A 22,094-nucleotide genomic window follows, 5' to 3' on the forward strand; every position below is an offset into this window, starting at 1 on the left:
GTTACAAATAAGCAAATAGCAAATGTTTTAAAATATATTTATGAAAATTTAATGGACAAAAGACAAGGAAAAACAAGCCCAGATGAACTCCCTGACTCCTCCACCAAAGTAAGTAAACTACTGAACATTTTCAGTTATTTACCTCACTCGTCTTTTAGAATCGAGATCCTTAATCACAGCAATATTACTTCAAAGGTACTTAGTATCCTCTGGGGGGGGGGGGGCGGGAAATGGCTTGTAAGAATCAACCGTGCATAATTCTCTATGTTCCTCTAAAGACTGTTAGCTATCACGGCAGTGCACCAATATTCCAGTCCTCCATCCAAACACATAGTGAGAGTACACTTCACAGCCGTCTCTGAACTTGGTGTGGGCATGTGACTTACTTTAGCCATCAGACTGAAAAGTAGCGTATCCAGCAGAAGCTTTAAAAATTGGTGTGTTATTACCTATCTCTTTTCTGTCAAGAATGATGGTAAGTCTGCGTCTCCAAGTAAGGACAAATGGAGGTATAGAATTCCCAGCTGTCCCACTAGGGACATGCACCATGAATAAGAAACCAATCTTTATGATTATAAGCCACAGAAATGTTGGGGTTTAGGATACTGACAGCTTGATAAGAAATTCTCTAGTCAAGGAATTTCCTAAGGAATGTCATATGAGAACTAAGTTATAGGGTGTCTTTTTACATTACCTGTCTGAGGTTAGAAGTGTTACAGAAGGAAAGTTTACTATGTTCAACTGAATCAAAATGTCACTTTAAAAACTACATTTTTGGTCTTTCAGGGAAGCATGATTTATCTTCTCGTGCCTCCAAAGCTCAGAAGGGGTCAAAAAAAATCATTATATGATTTGCTTCACACCAGCTTTAATGCTGTTTAATCATGAACAGTTCACTGTATTTTAAAAAAGGCTATGTATTTTATCAATAACCTCAGGTATGCAGATGACACCACCCTAATGGCAGAAAGCAAAGAGGAACTAAACAGTCTCTTGATGAAGGTAAAAGAGGAGAATTAAATAGCTGGCTTAAAACTCAACATTTAAAAAATGAAGATCATGGCATCCAGTCCTTAACTGTGTGGATCACAAGAAACTATCAAAAATTCTTAGAGATGGGAATACCAGACCACCTTATCTGCCTCCTGAGAAACCTGAATGCAGGTCAAGAAGCAACAGTTCGAATAAGACATAGAACAACAGACTGGTTCAAAATTGGAAAAGGAGGGTGTTAAGGCTGTATACTGTCACCCTACTTATTTAACTTACGTGCAGAGAACATCATGAGAAATGCCAGGCTGGATAAAGCTCTAGCTGGAATCAAGATTGCTGGGAGATAGATCAATAACCTCAGATATGCAAATACCACCCTTATGGCAGAAAGTGAAGAGGAAACTAAAATGCCTCTTGATGAGGGTGAAAGAAGAGAGTGAAAAAGATGGCTTAAAGCTCAACATGCAAAAAACAAAGATCATGGCATCCGGTTCCATCACTTCATGACAAATAATAGATGGGGAAACAATGGAAACTGACAGACTATTTTCTTGGGCTCCAAAATCACTCCAGATGGTGACTGCAGCCATGAAACTAAGACACCTGCTTTCCTGGAAGAAAAACTATGACAAACCTCGACCATGTATTAAAAAGCAGATAGATTACTTTGCTGACAAAGGTCCATCTAGTCAAATCTATAATTTTTCCAGTAATCATGTAGGGATGTGAGAATTGGACCATAAAGAAGGCTGAGCACCAAAGTAGTGATGGTTTTGAACTGTGGTGTTGGAGAAGACTCTTAAGAGTCCCTTGGACTGCAAGGGGATCAAACCAGTCAATCCTAAAGGGAATCAACCTTGAATACTCATTGGAAGGACTGATGCTGAACCTCCAACACTTTGGCCCCCTGATGTGAAGAACTAACTCATTAGAAAAGACCCTGATACTGGGAAAGACTGAAGACAGGAGAAGAAGGGGATGACAGAGGATGAGATGGTTGGATGGCATCATCGACTCAATGGACATGAGTTTAAGCAAACTTTGGGAGATGGTGAAGGACAGGGAAGCCTGGGGTGCTGCAGTCCATGGGATCGCAAAGAGCTGGACACAACTGAGCAACTGAAGAACAATGTATTTAATCTTCATTTATCTTCACTTTTAACTACTGCAGCCTGTTGCTTATTTGCTTCAATTTAAGAATCATTTACTTTAAAACTTTTAACTGCCATAAGACCATCAGGACTATATTTGATAGAGAACATATTTAAAATGAAATAAATTCAATCAGAGAAAATATGCTGAAATTATAAGATATAACAGCTAAACAACACAGCATTCATTATCTAGAAATCTGACAACAAAAAAAGCTAGCTGGGGGACTTCCCTGGTAGTCCAGTGGCTGACTCCACGCTCCCAATGCAGGGGGCCCAGGTTCACTCTCTGGTGAAGAAGCTAGATCCCACATGCCCCAAGTAAAGATCTGGCATGCTGCAACTAACCTGGCACAGCCAAATAAATAAATGTTTTTTAAAAAAAAGAGAAAGCTAGTTCGCAGGTATTGCTTACTCTTCGATTTTTCAAAGATGAAGCATATTTCCATCAGGAAATCTGGCATTCTTGGAAATACTATTCTTAAAGGTTGATGATTACATGATTAAGAATAATTACCGATACAATGAGAAGGAAAGAATCACTAACATTCACATTTGCTTCAATTTTTTAACTTCATGAAACAATTTGGAAAATGGTCATGTAGTGACTCCAAACTTAACCAGAGCCATATTAAAATTTCATATCTGCCACTTAAGAGCAATACAATCTTGAACAAATTACTTCACAACTCTGCACTTCAATTTTCTCATCGGCAAAAATAAGGATAATAATACCTCACAGGATGACCGTGAGAATTAAGTAATATTTTAAATAACTAGTCTTTTCTTCCTTAAATGCATCTTCCCCATCAGTCAATTACATCCTATCATTTCACTCCTTTACTTAAAATCTGTCATTCACTGGTAGTTTACTATTACCAGTTTACTACTGGTAAGAGGTTTTTAAAAGAAAACTTTTAAAAAAATGAAAGTGAAAAAATGGAAGTATTTGGAGATGGAGTACTATGATATTTGTAATTTACTTTCAAATAGCTTAGGTAATAAAAATATCTGTGTGTATGCATTCTGCTCATAATCTACACCCTAAGCTTGGTTACACTCTCCAGAAGTATCTTCTTATAGACATGAATTTCAAAAATAATTATCAAAATTCATAACAAAGGAATTTTTGGTGGGCATAAATCAAGACTGAATTTATTTTACCTTGATGATATGAGTGGTACCTGAAATATATGACTGTCTAGAAAAACTGCATGTATTCCACTGAATAAGAATAGCAATTTAGCAAGCTTGGTAGTAGTCTAGAATTTTACACCACCACTCAAGGTTTAGAGCTCCATTTGGGTCTAGGATCTCCCACTGCTGCCCCTGACCAGTCTTGCCATCAGACTTCTGCTATTGCTTATCTTTAGTAAACCAAGATTCTCATCATAAGGCCTGTGGATTACTTCTTGATGGATGGTCCTACTACATAACCTGACTGGACTGCAGACCATTCCTATTATAAGTACTGGAGTTTCAGCTTTAGCATCATTCCTTCCAATGAACACCCAGGCCTGATCTCCTTTAGAATGGACTAGTTGGATCTCCTTGCAGTCCAAGGGACTCTCAAGAGGCTTCTCCAACACCACAGTTCAAAAGCATCAATTCTTCGGTGCTCAGCCTTCTTCACAGTCCAACTCTCACATCCATATATGATCACTGGAAAAACCATAGCCTTGACTAGATGGACCTTTGTTGGCAAACTAATATCTCTGCTTTTCAATATGCTATCTAGGTTGGTCATAACTTTCCTTTCAAGGAGTAAGCATCTTTTAATTTCATGGCCGCAGTCACCATCTGCAGTGATTTTGGAGCCCCAAAAAATAAAGTCTGACACTGTTTCCACTGTTTCCCCATCTATTTCCCATGAAGTGATGGGAACAGATGCCATGATCTTCGTTTCCTGAATGTTGAGCTTTAAGCCAACTTTTTCACTCTCCTCTTTCACTTTCATCAAGAGGCTTTTTAGCTCCTCTTCACTTTCTGCCATTAGGGTGGTGTCATCTGCATATCTGAGGTGATTGATATTTCTCCCGGCAATCTTGATTCCAGCTTGTGCTTCTTCCAGCCCAGCATTTCTCATGATGTACCCTGCATATAAGTTAAATAAGCAGGGTGACAATATACAGCCTTGACGTACTCCTTTTCCTATTTGGAACCAGTCTGTTGGTCCATGTCCAGTTCTAACTGTTGCTTCCTAACCTGCATATAGGGTTCTCAAGAGGCAGGTCAGGTGGTCTGGTATTCCCATCTCTTTTAGAATTTTCCACAGTTTATTGTGATCCACACAGTCAAAGGCTTTGTTTAGTACTCAATTAATAGTTTTACAGGTCTCCATACCATTTAAGAAAAATTCAGCATTCACTAAAATATTTACGCAAGAGACCTGGTATAAATTTTGGTGTGGTCAAGATGGCAAAGTAGGATGATGTTGAACCACTTCCTCCCATGGTCACAGCAACCATCTATTGATGATTGAAGACTAGCAGAAAAGATTTTCCACAGCTAAAAACACAATGAGATGGGTAAGAAGAGTAGAGATGCTGAATAGTTAAGACCTACACTCACAGATAGGCAACCTACAAATCAGAGGACAGTCACAATTGCAGGGGTTACCCCAAGGAGCAAGGGGTCAAAGTCTCATGTGGCACTCCCCAGCCCAGAGGTTTTATACCAGGAATAGGAGCTCCTAGAACAGCAGGCTGTGAAGGCCACAGGGCTTCCATAAAGGAGACAGAGGGCTCTAGGAAACAGATTCCATTTTTTTTTTAAGTGGCACAAAGAAAATCCCACACATTTCAAGTCCAAGCATAGAGGCAATAATTTGAAAGTTGTGTGGGTCAGACATGTTTACTAATTTTGGAGATCCTTCTAGAGAGGCAGGAACCAACTGAGATTCACCCCCTGGAGAGTAAAGAGGCTGGCAGCAGTCATTTTGAGAAGCTCATTCTACCATGAGGACACTGATGTCTTCAGGTAAAATTTTGGAGTCGTCCCTCTAGCCATTTAGTCCTGGGAGCTGCTAGCATCAGCTCTGGAAGCCCAGTCAGTCATATAGCCAACTATACTGGAATCCAACACAGTCTAGCCCATCAGCAGGCCAGTAGCCACCACAAAACCCAGGACCTGGCAGCCATCTAGGCTGGGGGCAAGCCCTACCTACCAGTGCATGCATAGTAGTTGGTCCTACCACAGCAGAAGCGCCCACGCCACCCACACAGAGGCAGCCCTAGAGTTCACGCCTCATGACCAGAGCAGGTGTGCTGCTGGGCCCCATAGGATGTGTCCTACAGGCTTAGTTCTCAAAGCTCAGGAAATGTACTCAACCTATCTAACACACAGAAATAAACACAGATCTGTAGACAAAATGAGGAGGAAGATGAATGCATTTCAAACAACAAAACCCCAGAAGAACTAAATGAAGCAGAGATCAGCAATCTATCTCAAGTTCAAGGTACTGATCATAAAGCTGTTCAACAAATGTATGAAAAGAATGAAAGAAAATAGTGAGAAGCTTAACAAAGAGATAATATAAACAACAACCAAACAGAGCTGAAGAATATAGTACCTGAAATTAAAAATCACTAGAAGGAATCAACAGATGATACAGAAGAACATAGCATGGAACTGAAAGACAATTAAAATTAACCCAAGCTGACCAGGAAAAAAGAATTTTAAAAAAGAGATAGTTTGAGACCTCAGGGACAATATCAAGCATCCTCATATTATAGGGGTCCCAGAGAAAGAAGAGAGAGTAATAGGCTGAGAATTTATTTGAAGAAATAAAAGAAACATTCCCTAAGCTGGAAAAGGAAACAGATGTGCAGATCCAGGAAGCACAAAAAGTCCCAAACAAGATAAACCCCCCAAAATGCACACCAAAACACCTTATAATTGAACAGCAAAAACTAAAAGTAAGGAATCTTAAAAGCAGCAAGAGAAAAATAGGTAGGTCCAACAGAATTCCCATAAGACTATGAGCTAACTTTTCAGCAGAAACTATAGGCTAGAAAGAACAGCATGATACATTCAAACTGATGAAAGAAAAAAATCTACAACCAAGAATACTCTACACGGCAAGGCTGTCATTCTGTTATGCAAGAGAGACAAAGAGTTTTACAGACGAAGAAAAACTAAAGGTTTCAGCACCAACAAACTGACTTCATAATAAGTGTTAAAGGATGGAAAGGTGGATGGAAAACATTCCATGTGAACAAAAATGAAAAGAAAGCTAGGGTAGCAATACTTGCATCAGACAAAACAGACTTTAAAAAGAAAAACCATTACAAGAGACAAAAAAAGGTCATTTGTGTATAATGATCAAGGCATCAATGCAGCAAGAAGATAAAACAATTGTAAATAGATATATACATCTAAGACAGGTACACACAAATATATAAAGAAAGTGTTAACAAATATAAAGAAACTGACAGTAATGCAATAGTAGTAGGTGACTTGAACACCTCACTTACATCAATGGAGAGAAAATCCAGAGAGAAAAATCAATAAAGAAACACTGGTCTTAACTCGAGACAGATGGACTTAACACACTCCATCCAAGAGGCAGAATACACATTCTTTTCAAGTACACATGGAACTTCTACATACTAGGCCACAAAACAAGTCTCAATAAATTTCAGTTCAGTTTTATTCAGGCGTTCAGTCGTGTCCGACTCTTTGGGACCCCATGGACTGCAGCACACCAGGCTTCCCTGTCCATCACCAACTCCTGTAGCTTGCTCAAACTCATGTCCATTGAGTTGGTGATGCCATCCAACCATCTCATCTTCTGTTGTTCCCCTCTCCTGCCTTCAATCTTTCCCAGCATCAGGGTCTTTTCAAATGAGTCAGTTCTCTGCATCAGATGGCCAACATATTGGAGTTTCAGCTTCAGCATCAGTCCTTCCAATGACTATTCAGGACTGATTTCCTTTAGGAATGACTGGTTAGTTCTCCTTGCAGTCCAAGGGACTCTCAAGAGTCTTCTCTAACACCACAGTTCAAAAGCATCAATTCTTTGGTGCTCAGCTTTCTTTATAGTCCAGCTCTCATTAGACGGACCTTTGTTGGACATTTGTATTCTATGTATTCCTGCCACCTCAATAAATTTTAAAAGACATAAGTCATATTAAGCATCATTTCCGACCACAATGCTATGAGATTAGAAATCAACTACAGCCAAAAAAGCCTGCAAAAAAATAGAAATACATGGATGACAAATAATCATGTCACTAAACAACAAAAGGTTCATGAAAGAATCAAAGAGGAAATCAAGAAAGATATGAAAAATGAAACAGTGATCCAAAGTCTATGGAATGTAGCAAAAGCAATACTAAGAGGGAAATTTACAGCAACACAAACCTACCACAAGAAAAAAAAAAACTTCAAATAAACAATCTAACTTTACACATAAATGAACTAGAAAAAACCCAAAGTTAGTAGAAGGAAAGAAACAATAAAAATCAGAGCAGGAATAAAGGAAATAAAGACTTTAAAAAACAAATAGAAAAGATCACTGAAACTAAGATCTGCTTCTTTGAAAAGATAGGTAAATTTGATAAACTTATAGCTAGACTCATCAACAAAAAAGACTAGGCACAAATAAAGAAAATCAAATGAAAAAGAAGCTACAACTCACACCACAAAAAAATAAAAAAGGATCATAAAAGATTACTACAAACAACTGCACTCCAATAAAATGAATAACCTGGAACAAATGAATAAATTTCTGCAAACATACAGTCTTGAATGAGAAAGAAAATATGGACAAATCAAATAACAATAATGGAACTGAATCAGTAAAACACATTCTCAACAAAGTGCATGACCAGACAGCTTCACAAATGAATCCTACCAGACATTTAAAGCAAAGTTAACACCCGAACTTCTCAAACTACTTTAAAAATTGAAAAGGGAATACAAACTCACTCATTAAGCAAAATCACCCTACTATCAAAACCAACAGAAACATCACAAAATAGGAAAACTACGGGCCCAACTCATTGATAAAATAGGTGAAAAAATCCTCAGCAAAATATGAGCAAACAGAATTCAATGATACATTAGAAGTATCATATACCATAATCAAGTGAGCCTTATCCCAGGGATGCAAGAATGGTTCAGTACCTGAAAGTCAATCAGCACGATATACCATATTAACAAAATGAAGAAGAAAAATTGGAGAAAAAAGCATTTGACAAAATCAACATCCATTTATGATAAGAATTCTCAACAAATTGGGTGTAGAGGGAACATTCCTCAACATAATAAAAGCCATATATGACAAATCTTTTGCCCATAACATACTCAACAGTGAAAATCTGAAAGCATTTCCTCTAAAATCAGAAACATGAAAAAGATGCCAACTCTTGCCACTATAATTCAACAGAGTTTTGGAAGTCCTAGCTACACCAATCAGGCAACAAAAAGAATAAAAGGAATCCAAATCAGAAAGGAAGTGTAGAACTGACACTTTTTGAAAATGACATGATACTGTAAATAGGCAATCCTAAAGATAATACCAAACACTAATAGAACTAATAAATGAATTAATAAGATTGCAGGATACAAAATTAATATATAGTAATCTGCTGTTTCTATACCCTAAAAGCAATCAGAAAGATATATTTAAAAAACAGTACAGATTCAATGCAGTCTCTATCAAAATACTAATGACATTTTTCACAGAACTAGAACAAATAATTCTAAAATTCATATGGAAACATAAAAGACCTCAAAAGTCCAAAACAATCTTGAAAAAGAAGAACAAAAAGTTAGATTTTAACCAACCATATTACAAAGCTATAGTAATCAAAACAGTATGGTACTGGCATAAAAACAGATCAATGGAACAGAATAGAGGGCCCAGAAAGAAACTGACATTTTTATGGCCAGGAAGCACATTAGTAAAGCATCTGCCTGCCTACACGGGAGACACAGGTTTGATCCATGGACTAGAAAAATCTCCTGGAGTAGGAAATGGAAACCCACTCCAGTATTATTGCCTGGGAAATCCCATGGACAGTGGAGCCTGGCAGCCATGGGGCTGCAAAGAGTCAGACATCACTGAGCACAACGATTGGATTGGATTCTACAAAAAAAGAGGCAAGAATATACAAGGGAGGAAAGACAGCCTCTTCAATAAATGATGTTGGGAAAACTGGACAGCCACATGCAAAATAATCAAACTGGACTACTTTCTCACACCATATACAAAAATAAACTCAAAATAAAGGCTTAAATGTAAAACCAGACACCATAAAAATCCTCAAAGAAAACATAATCAATATGTTGTTTAACACTGGTCTTAGCAATATTTTGGGGGGTATCTCCCCTCAGGCAAGGCAAACAAAAGCGAAAATAAAGAAATGGTATTAAATCAAACCAAAAAGCTTCTGCACAGAAAAGGACACTGTCAACAAACTGAAGAGGCAGCCTACTGAATGGGAGAAGATATTTGCTACAACATATTTGATAAGGGGTTAATATCCAACTATATACAAAGAACTCACACAACTCAACAACAAACAACCCAATTAAAAGTGGACTCAGGGCCTATTTAGGCGTTTTTCTAAAGATACACAGATGGTCAAATGACACATGAAAACATGCTCCAATATCACTAATCATTAGGGAAATGCATATCAAAACCACAATGAGAAATTACCTCACAAATTTCAGAATAGCTATTTAAAAGATAACAAATAACAAGTGTTCAGGAGGATGTTGAGAAAAGGGAATGCTTGTGCACTGTTAGGAGGAATGTAAACTGCTAGTCACAATGGAGAACAGTATGGAGGTTCCCCCACAAATTTAAAAAACAGAACTACCATATGATCCAGGAATTCCACTTCTGGATAATTTTCTAAAGAAAACAGAAGCACTAATTCAAAAAGGATATACAAACTCCTATGTTCACCACAGCAATATTTACAACAGCTGAGATATGGAACCAAACTAAGTATCCATTCACAGATGAATGAATAAAAAAAGATGCGGGGGTGTGTGTGTGTATGAAAGATGTGGTATATGGAACACTACTCAACCATAAAGAATCAAATCTGGCCACTGTGACAGTACAGGTGAATCTGGAGGGTACTATGCTAAGACAGAGAGAGACAAATAGTGTATGATTTTACTTGTATGTAGAATCTGAAAAACAAAACAAATGAACAGACATAACAGAAAGAGATTAACAGACAAAGAAAACAAAAGGGTGGTTTCCAAAGGGGAAAGGATAGGGAGGATGAGTTAATTAGGTAAGGGAGATTTAAGAGGTACAAATGATCAGTTATAAAATAAACAAGTCATAGGGACATAACGTTCAGTTTAGGGAGTATAGTCAGTAATACTGTAATAATTTTGTATGGTGACAGACAACTAGATTTACTGTACTAACCATTTTGTAACGTATAAAAATATTGTGTCATTATGCTATACATCTAAAATAGAATATTGTAAGTCAATTATACTTCAACCAAAAAAAAGAAAAAATTTTTAATTTATCCAAATCCAGTAAAACTGTTGACTAGACCTGAATATAATAATTAGAACTCTTAATGACTTCCCTAAGTAAATTACGTAACTAAATACATAAGTCTATGACTTTTAAATAAGTATTTTCAAATTTCGATTTCAATTTGATTTCAATCAAAAAACTATAATAATCAGTAAGAAAATGAGACATGAACTTTTCCACTGACTTTTCATAATAACAGTCTATCTTTTAAATAGAGAAAGCAAGGGAATTTCAGAAAAACATCTATTTCTGCTTCACTGACTATACTAAAGCCTTTGATTGTATGGATCACAACAAATTATGGAAAATTTTGTGCTTAGTCACTCAGTTGTGTCTGACTCTTTGTGACCCCATAGACTATAGCCTGCCAGGCTCTGTCCATGGGGATTCTCCAGGCAACAATATTGGAGTGGGTTGCCATGCCCTCCTCCATGGGATCTTCCCAACCCAGGAATCGAACCCAGGTCTCTCACACTGCAGGCGAATTCTCTACTATCTGAGCCACCAGGGAAGCCAAGGGATGGGAATACCATATCGTCTTTCCTGCCTCCTGAGAAACTTGTATGCAGGTCAAGAAGCAACAGTTAAAACCTTAAATGGAACAACTGGTTGGTTCAAAACTGGGAAAGGAGTATGACAAGGCTATTTGTTGTCACCCTGCTTATTTAACATCTATGGAGAGTACATCAGGTGAAATGCTGGGCTGGATGAAGCACAAGCTGGAATCAAGATTGCAGAGAGAAATATCAACAACCTCAGATAGGTAGATAATATCACTCTAACTGCAGAAAGTGAAGAGGAACTAAAAGAGACTCTTGATGAGAGTGAAACAGGATGGTGAAAAAGCTGGCTTGAAACAACATTCAAAAATGAACATCATGCCATCCAGTCCCATCACTTCACGGCAAACAGATGAGTAAAAAGTGGAAACAATGACAGATTTTATTTTCTTGCGCTCCAATATCACCACAGATGGTGACTGCAGCCATGAAATTAAAAGACTCTTGCTCTTTGGAAGGAAAGCTATGACAAACCTAGACAGCATATTAAAAGACAGAGACATCACTCTGCGACAAAGGTCTGTCTAGTCAAAGCTATGGTTTTTCCAAAAGTCATGTATGGATATGAGGGTTGAACCATAATGAAGGCTGAGCACTGAAGAATTGATGCTTTTGAACTGTGGTGTTGGAGAAGACTCTTGAGAGTCCCTTGGACTGCAAGGAAATCCAACCAGTCAATCCTAAAGGAAACCAATCCTGAATATTCATTGGAAGGACTGAAGAGGAGGCTCCAATACTTTGGCCACCTAACACAAAGAGTCAATTCAATGGAAAAGACCCTGATGCTAGGAAAGATCGAAGGCAAAAGGAGAAAGGAGCACCAGAGGATGAGATCATAGGATATCATCACCAACTAAGTGAACATGAATTTGAGCAAACTGTGGGAGATAGTGAAGAACAGGGGTGCCTAGTGTGGTGCATGCAGCCCACGGGGTCTCAAAGAGTCAGACATGACTCAGCGACTGAAAAACAACAAATAATAATATATATATTATTTTATAAAAGATTCTTGAAACAGTGCTTCTTCCATCTGTCACTTTAGTCTTTGGTTTTAATGTTGACATAGATTTCACTTCCACATATTTTAGCAATTGAACAACAATCACATCTTTTAAAAACATTCTCCTAAAATTTTTTTAATTGAAGTGAACCGTGTATTAGTCTCAGATGTACGATTCACTATTTGTATATATTACAAAATGATCAGCAGAAATAAGCCAATGCCATCGGCAGAGTTACAAATTCTTTTTCTTATAGTAACTTTTTAAGTTTTACTCTCTTAGCTTTCAAATATGCAATACAGTATCAATTATACTCATAGACTATAGTCACGCTGCTATGGACCAAGGCTTGCAGGATCTTAGTTCCCTGACTGTGGACTGAACCTGGGCCCCTAGCAATGAAAATGCAGAGTCCTAACCACTGGACTGCCAGGGAATTCCCAAAGAGGTTTTAACTTTAAATATTTTTGATTGCGCTAACCAATATCCAGACAATAAAATACTTTGAAGAGAAGTTTAAACAGCACCTGAGAGTTAATACTTGTCAACTACAAAATAGTGCATCTGTGTTCAGTTGAACTCTATTGACCATATATACTTAAAAAAGTATACCAAAATTCTAACTCTTATTCTCAATTCAAACATATACCGAAACATCTGCTATGTCTTATGCACAATACTAGATCCAGTAACTGGCTTTAAAGGTTTTATTGGAAGGAAAGCAAACATATAAACAGTAATTTCAATGTCACTGTTCTGAATGCTAGTGGTAATTTCTATAATAAAGCTATATCAAGGTGTTCTTCTTGCTATAGAAGGAAAAACCATACATTGTGGAGTAGAAGATGTAGTGGGTGGGATATGGCAGGACTGTCAGGAAAAACTTAACAATGTTGCCCATGCTGTCTAGATACATTTGCTTTTATTGAGCACCCAATGCTATAGGATTGAGAAGGGAACTACAAAAGGTGTTACTTTAATTTATTCACACATCTAGTGCCTACTGTGTGTCATACAATCTTGACAAATAAGTTCATAATTTATTTTTAAATTAGTATAATCCCACAAAGCCAGGAGTTTTAAATTGTGGTTGAAAGATCATGAATTCTTTATTTTCCAAAAAATGCTTATTTTTCCTCCAATGCTTCTCATTTTACCTCCTGCCAACTTCCTCCCAGTAAATTGACTCAAATGTAACATTTAATAATATCTACAATACTCCAAAATTCTTTAAAAACTAGTAGATTCCATTGTTACTTGCTTTTACTTCTAAAATAAACAAAACTGAATGAATAGAACTAAGTAAAATCATATGGTTTGCTTAATGCTGACTGTAACAGCAGAAAGTAATTCTCAGTCTCAAATCAGGGTTTATTCTGTGTATTGAGCACTCTGTAACTACAAAATCTATAATATAATAGCTACAGAGCTATTTATTATAGAAAAATGGCAATTATTTAAATTTGCAATACATTTCCATCTTATCCATTCTGTCTTTGATGGAAAACTTTGGAGTCATAGTGAAGAATCAATTCACCAAAAAAAGCTGGCTGACAGAATTATACCTATTCATTTCAGTAAATACTGCCATAAGATAAAGCTTACAACATGGATACCACACACATACACACACAAAAGAAAATTACAGGTCAGTATCACCAATGAATACAGGTGCAAAAATCATCAGCAAAACACTAGCAAACTGAATTCAACAATACATTAAAAGGCTCATATACCTTGATCAAGTGGGAATCATCCCATAGATACAAGGATTTTTCAATATCTGCAAATCAATCAGTTGTGATACATCACATTAACACCACTGAAGAATAAAAAACCTATGATCATCTCAACAGATGCAGGAAAAGTTTCTAATAAAATTCAACATCTATTATGATAAACACTCTCCAGAAATATGGGCAGAGAGGGGAATATACCCCAGTATAATAAGGGGCACATAGGACAAGTCTGCAGCTAACATCACATCCAATGATGAAAAGCTGAAAGCATTTCCTCTAAAATCAGGAAGACAAGGATACCTAATCTTGCCACTTTTATTCAACATAGTTTTGGATCCTAGCAGCAATCAGAGAAGAAAAACAAAAGGAATCTTAATTGGAAAGGAAGAAGTAAAACTGTCACTGTTTGCAGATGACTAAAAATACTATACAGAGAAAATCCTAAAGATGCCACCAGAAAACTACTAGAGCCCATCAGTGAAAAGTTGCTAAACACAAAATTAAAATACATAAGTCTGTTGCATTTCTATACACTAACAACAAAATATCAGAAAGAGAAATTAAGGAAACAATCTCATTTACGATCACATCAAAAAGAATAAAATACCTAGCAATAGACCTTCCTAAGGAGACAAATGACTTGCATTCCAAAAACTGTAAGATGCTGATGAAAGAAATTGAAAATGACAGACAGATGGAAAGATACACCTGCATTCTTGGACTGGAAGACTCAGTATCATTAAAATGACCATTCTACCCAAGGCAATCTACAGATTCAGTGCAACGCCTATCAAATTACCAATGGCATATGTATGGAAATACAAAAGACCCCAAATAGCCAAAACAATCTTGAGAAAGAAGAATGGAGCTGAAGGAATCACACTCCCTGACATCAGACTATATTATCAATGCAAACCTACAGTAATCAAAACAGTATGGTACCAGCACAAAAACAGAAACATAGATTAATGGAATAAGATAGAAAGCCCAGAGATATACCCATGCACTTATGATCAATTAATCCACAACAGAGGAGGCAAGAATATACAATGGAGGAAAGACAGTCTCTTCAATAAGTGGTGCTGGGAAAACCAGACAGCTATTTGTAAAAGAATAAGAGCATTCTCTAACAGCAAATACAAAAACAAAATTCAAAATAGGTTAAAGACCTACATGTAAGACTGGAGATTATAAAACTCACAAGGGAAAACATAGGCAGAACACTCTTTGACATAAACCACAGCAATATTTTTTTGGATTGGTCTCCTAGAGTAATGGAAACAAAAGCAAAAATAAACAAATGAAACCTAATTAAAGGCTTTTGCACAGCAAAGGAAACCATAAACAAAATGAAAAGACAACCTATAGAATGTGAGAAAATATCTGCAAACAATGCATCAACAAGGGACTAATTCCAAAATATACAAACAGCTCATACAGCTTAATATCAAAAACAAACAAAAAGCAATCCAAAAAATGGACAGAAGACCTAAATATTTCTCCAAAGAAGACATACAGATAGCCAATAGGCACATGAAAAGATGTTCAACACTGCTAATTATTAGAGAAATGCAAATCAAAACTACAATGAGATATCACTTCACACCAGTCAGAATGGCCATCATTAAAAAGTCTACAAACAATAAATGCTGGAGAGGGTGTGGAGAAAAGGGAACCCTCGTGCATTGCTGGTGGAAATGTAAACTGATACAACCACTATGGAAGATGGTAAGGAGATTCCTTAAAAACTAGGAATAAAAGCCACCATATGACCCAGCAATCCCACTACTTGGCATATACCCTGAGCAAACAAAAACTGAAAGACACACGTACCCCAATGTTCACTGCAGCACTATTTACAATAGCAAGAATACACATAACAGCAAGAAGCTGTTACATATATACAATGGAATACTACTCAGCCATAAGGAGGAATGCATTTGAGTCAGCTCTAATGAGGTGGACGAACCTAGAGCTTATTATACAGAGTGAAGTGAGAAAGAAATATAAATATCATATACTGATGCATATATATGGACTAAAAAGATGAATTTATTTTCAGGGTATCAATGAGAAACACAGAGAACAGACCTATGGACACAAGAGGAGGGAAGGAGGAAGAGGGTGAGATGTATGGTGAGAGTAACATGGAAATTTACAATACCATATGGAAAATAGACAGCCAATGGGAATTTGCTATATGACTGAGGGAGCTCAAACAGGGGCCCTGTGACAATCTAGAAGGGTAGGATGGGGAGGAAGATGGGAGGGAGTTTTGGGAAGGATGGGACATGGGTGTACCTATGGCTGATTCTTGTTGATGTGTGACAGAAAACCACAAAATTCTGTAAAGCAATTATCCTTCAATTAAAAAAATAAAATGGCGAAACAAAAAAAAAGTCTACAAATAATAAACACTGGAGAGGGTGTGGAGAAAAGAGAACCTTCCTAAACCAGAGAACAGTATGGAGGTTCCTTAAAAAGCTGAAAACAGAGTTACCATATGATCCAGCAATCCCATTTCTGGGCATGTATCTGAAGAAAACTCTAATTCAAAAGGATACATGTACTCCAATGTTCACAGCAGCATTGTTTACAACAGCAAAAATGGAATCAATCTAAATGTCCACAAACAGATGAATGGATAAAAAATATGAAATATTACTACTAAATTTATTACAGAATATATATTATGGAATATTACTCAGTTGTAAAAAGAAATACTACAACATGGATGGACCTAGATATTATCACATTAAGTAAGTCAGACAAAGAAAGACAAATATCACATGACATCACTTACATATAGAATCTAAAAAAAAAAGACACAAATGAACTTATTTACAAAATAGAAATAAACACAGAAAACAAACAGATATGCACTACTATATATAAAATAAACAAGGACCTACTATAGAGCAGAGGAAACTATACTAATTATCTTGGAATAGTCTATAATGAAAAAGAATCTAAAAAAAAAGATATATATATATATATAACTGATTCACTCTGCTGTACATCTGAAAGACTGTAAATCAACTACAATTTTTTAAAAATATAAAGTCTCCAACATGCAATACTAGTATTCAATATAAGGAAGAAGCAGGACACAACCTAACAAGGAAAAAAGTCTTTTTCGAGTAATCTATAACATCATTGTCCGTGACACATTTAAAACCCAAATATTTATTTCATAAGGAAAACAAAAATCTAAAATGCTATCTTGCTTAAGGAGATGCTGGTATGAAATATTTTAAATATTCTACACTATTGTATAATCATATGAGCCCACAGATGTTACTGTAGTTAAGTACTGTGTTATGCTATGAAAGGCAAAAGGTGAAGAAAACAGTTCCAACTCTCAAAGAACTTACAACTAATGGGAAACATAGACAAAGAAACAGGCAATCACAATGAAGTATAACCAGTACCAGAAAGAGGTAAGACTCATAAGAATAAGGCACGCTAAGACCACATAGAACTGGTATTTAACCTAAGCTTGTGAATTCAAATAATGCTTCTTAGAGAAAGTGATGGTAATGTGCCATCTGAAGGATAAGTAGTACTTAAATATCCAAAGAGTGCTGAGGTGGGGTAAGAGACAGGAAGGTCAGAGGGGAAACCAGAAGAAAGTCCGGGCAGACAGAATCTTAATTACGTAGGAGCAAGAGCATACAAGTGCCAGCAGTCAGGGATAGCAAGTAGTTCACAACAGCCAAAATATAGTTTGCATATGGCTGGAGACGGGGCCAGAATGGAACTGAGAAGAGGATGAAGGTCAAAGAATGAAAAGATGCAGGCAGGGAATATGAAGGCCTTTCTGACATGTTGAGAAGTTTGGACTTTATCCTACAGGCAACACAGAGAACAAATTAAGACCAAAAACAAGTAGACCAGTTAGGAGGTAGGATGAAAGTAAATGTTAAGAAAATGAATACTAGAACAGAATGACACTGATAGGAAGCCTAAGAGGGAGAAGACAGGAATGATACATAGGTTTCTGGCTCAGATAACTGGCTGGGTATTGGTAACAATACTAAGGGAAAAATGAGAGGAGCAGGGGAAGAGATGATCATTATCAACTTGTTTCAGACATACTGTGATTCAGATGCCTGTGGAAAATCAAACAGTTCTAAGGGTCTAAAATTCAAGAAAAAGATGCAGTTATATATCTTAATAAGCCAGTCCTCTAGCAGTAGAACAAATTACTGTTTCTTTGGTTGAAAAGTAAACAATCACTAAGGTAAAACATCACAGATTTAACTTGAATTTTTAAATGTTACTAAAACATTTTCTACTCTTATTTGCCATGTACATAGCCTGAATTCCTTGAGTAAAAAGTATGTATGATACAAATGAACTATATACATTTAAGCTTTCATGTAAATAGGTGGTAACTGAAGTCACAGCAGATAATGAGATAGAAGAAGAGTATACTAGTTTCCTATTGCTGCCATAACAAACTACCACAAAGTTGGTGGAGTAAAACAACATAAATCTACTCTCTTACAGTTCTAGAGGTCAGAAATCCAAAATGAGTCTCACAGGCTGATAATAATCAGTGTGTCACAAGGCTGGTTCCTTCTGGAGGCACCAAGGGAAAATCCCTTCCTTATCTTTTCCAGCTTTTATAGTCTGCCTCACCAGCGGTCACAGCACTCTAGCCCCCGCTTCTGTGGCGGTATTTCCTTCTCCTCGGACTCTTCCTGTGGCCTTCTTATAAGAACCATTTTTATTACATCAGGCCCAAAAAGATAAGCTGCCACCTCAAAAGCCTCAATTTAATCATACCTATAAAGTCACTTTTACATTCAAGGTAATATTCATATGTTCTAGGGATTAACACATGGACATTTTAGAGTGAAAGGGTATTATTCAGCCTATCACAGAGTATGCAAAGAAACAAGGTATTGGTAATTTTTAAATTGAATGTTGAGTTCACATCAATTCATTTTGCCATTGTGCTTCCTAAACATATATATACATGTATATATTCACATGTATATAAAGTATTATATAATATAAAACACTTTTAAAAGAGTAAAGAACTATAAATCAAACTCTGAGAAACACTGCCAGTTCAAGGAAAGGGCAAAAGCTGATGGGCATTCAAAGTGAGAAAAGCCAAAATAGAAGTGAAAGGAAGACTCTTTCAAGAACGAGAAAGCCATCCTTTTGGATTGCAAAGGCCATGTAAGATAAGGACGGAGAAAGGTCTTCTCATTTAGCAGCAGGTTCACTATCGACCTTGATGAAAGCTATTTCAGAGGAATGATGGATACCAAAAATAGATTACACTGAGCTGAGGGGTACATGGGAGGTCACAATCTGGAAAAAGCCAGGTGCAGACACATCTTTTAGACACTTGCGAATAAAAAACTAAGTAAACACAAAATCCAAGATGCTCCAATAATCCAAGAAGAGGAACTAGAATCTGGGTAAGATTTACAAAAGGAGGGGACGAAAAGGAGAAGAAAGGAATAAACACTAAAAGAAGCTACAAGAATAATGACAATGATGATCTGTTGTTACAATTTATTAGGCCTTAGCATATGCCAGGCACTGCCCTAAATACTTCATAAACTTTATGAAACAGAGGTTATTCCATCCAATTTACACAACAGAAAACAAGCACAAAGACAGAGCTAAGCATTGTCAGAGTTGGACTTCAAATGTAGGTAGAGTTGACTCTAATAAAACGTGTGCTTCTAAATACTATATTAACTGATGTGATGGCTCCAATGGAGTAGTTCAAGTATGAAAAAGCTAAACATATAGCCTGGCAGCATGGCTACTATCAGCAGTTAACAGAAAATCTCTAGAAAGCAGTTTTTCCCAAAACTAGAGTCAAGGACACTTAGCAAAGAGACTATTAAGAGAGTTGGCCACATCGACAGTTTGAACTTAAAGCCAAAAGATTAAATTTGGGACCAAAATAAAAACTCGAGTCCTAAAAGGGGCCATTTACAGGCAGTAATTAAGATGCATGAATACTTAAACCAGTAACTTCAGTAGCAGCAGAATACCAATGTTTTAAGTCTCAACTAAAGGAAAAGGAATTTGTGAAATAACCCATGATGCACCCCAGAGCTAATTATGCACAAATATCGTATGCTAAAACATGTTAATAAGATGGACAACAAGGCTGTCACCATAGTAATCAGTCACAGACAACAGTGGAACAGGAGCATGAGCCTAAACGGTAGCAGCAGAAAAAAAGTCCTCAAAACTATCATTAAATCATTTAGGCAGTATCAGTGAAGAGAAAATATATGCTCATTCACCCAGGTTACTGGCCACTCGCTGGATCTGTTACATTCTCAAATTCAAAGAAAATTCTATAGGTTGATCTTTGTCTGCTGGGATGTTATACAGTAACTGGTCAACTGGTACATAATACAGGAGTATTGTGCCATCATGAATTCTTTTTTTTTTTTTTTAACAAGAATCATCTCTTTCATTTATTTTACAGAGTAATGGTTTAATCTGAAAACACTTGGGCACAGTAAATATTTTGACATGAAAAGCGTCAGAATGGGCATCAGAAAAACAGCAACTCATCTTACACACAATAACTAGAAAATATTTTCGTCTGATCATTTAAGGGTTACAAATCCTGAGAATGTTATACATTGAACAAACTAGGTACTACCTGATTATTAAATCTTGCTTGGAAATCATCGTTTAAAAAAATGCTCTGAGGTACAAATCACCTATGTATTAAACATGAATCTTTTACATTTTACAAAGACTTTAAACAAATATATCAAATGATTATACTTCAGTGGCTCTAAAACAGCTATCAGTCAGGTTCCAAGACACACTGTTCCACGATTTCCCCTAAGTTGGGGTTCTCCATGGCAGCCGCCACTCGCTCTTTGTCATTTATCTGCTTGTTGATATTCTCCTCTGTTGAGTGGGTTCCTTCAGAAATGTAGATTTCCAACTTATGTTTAAACGGTAAACACCACTGAAGTTTTTACTCTTAAGCACAGCCCAATAAGAGTCGCCAAAGAGCAATGAGGTACCGTTGGCGTGAACCTTATAATAACCAAATAGTCATCTTCATTAATCTCCTGAACCTCCACACAACTTTCCGTTATCACTTCCAGTTCTTCTAAAGTATTGGGCTTCTCTGGGTCCTGGATGGTTTGAATCAAATCATAAACTTCTAGCGCTTTCTCTTCCATGATCCAGGGCTGCCGGGCAGCTCCCACACAGAGAGGCCTGAGAGCCACAGGAATCTGCAGTGTCCAAGAGAGCAGTCTGGACACCCGCTCCATCCTTACGTTCCGCCATCCCTGGCAACTGCCCATGAATTCTTTAAACATGGCATTGTCCTCTCCTCTGGAGAACTTCTATTATTATTTACAGTTAAGTGAGTTGTAAGACTTCAGTTTCCTGATCCTTTGTCATGTCCTTCAAAATACTGGTGAATAAAGCAAATTCTAAAAAATATGAGTTATTTACAACCTTAGGAATAGATTGTGCTGTGCTTGGTCACTCAGTCATGTCCAACTCTTTGCGACCCTCTGGACTGTAGCCCACCAGGCTCCTCTGTCCATGGGGTTTCTCCAGGCAAGGATACTGGAGTGGGTTGCCATGCCCTCCTCAAGGGGATCTTCCCAACGCAGGGATCAAACCCAGGTCTCCAGCTCTGCAGGTGGATTCTTTATCTTCTGAGTCACCAGGGAAGCCCAAGAATAGATTAAACTATAAAATAATTATCAATAGATCATCTAAAATGAGATCATTCACTCTGACGAAATAACATACATAAAGCAATTACCACAGTGTCTAAGTGTTCATAAATTACAGCTATTAAAATTATAGGACTTCCCTGGTGGCTTAGACGGTAATGCGTCTGTCTACAATGCGGGAGACCTGGGTTCAATCCCTGGGTTGGGAAGATCCCCTGGAGAAGGAAATGGCAATCCACTCCAGTACTATTGCCTGGAAAATCCCATGGAGAGAGGACCCTCAAAGTAACAGGTTACAGAGAGTCTTTTGAGTTATAAGGAAGCCTATAACCAATACCTTTGGTGCTCACATTACATTCCCTCGACCTGTTTTTCATTTCAGCCCCAGCCCCAGCAGCTCAGACTCACGTCATCTTCCAGTATTCCAAC

The 22,094-nt window shown here is 37.1% G+C and overlaps 1 protein-coding gene and 1 pseudogene across 1 annotated transcript in view; both read right to left on the minus strand.

Annotated features, from left to right (window-relative positions):
• The window catches only part of NDUFS4 (NADH:ubiquinone oxidoreductase subunit S4), a 113,464-nt gene that overhangs the window by 73,804 nt on the left and 17,566 nt on the right, over positions 1-22,094 (minus strand). The gene's annotated exons all lie outside the window — the stretch shown is intronic.
• On the minus strand, positions 20,666-21,307 carry LOC138422016 (cytosolic iron-sulfur assembly component 2A pseudogene; annotated as a pseudogene).

The sequence above is a fragment of the Ovis canadensis genome, chromosome 16, assembly GCF_042477335.2.
Source record: "Ovis canadensis isolate MfBH-ARS-UI-01 breed Bighorn chromosome 16, ARS-UI_OviCan_v2, whole genome shotgun sequence".
In the NCBI taxonomy this organism is placed as follows: domain Eukaryota; kingdom Metazoa; phylum Chordata; class Mammalia; order Artiodactyla; family Bovidae; genus Ovis; species Ovis canadensis.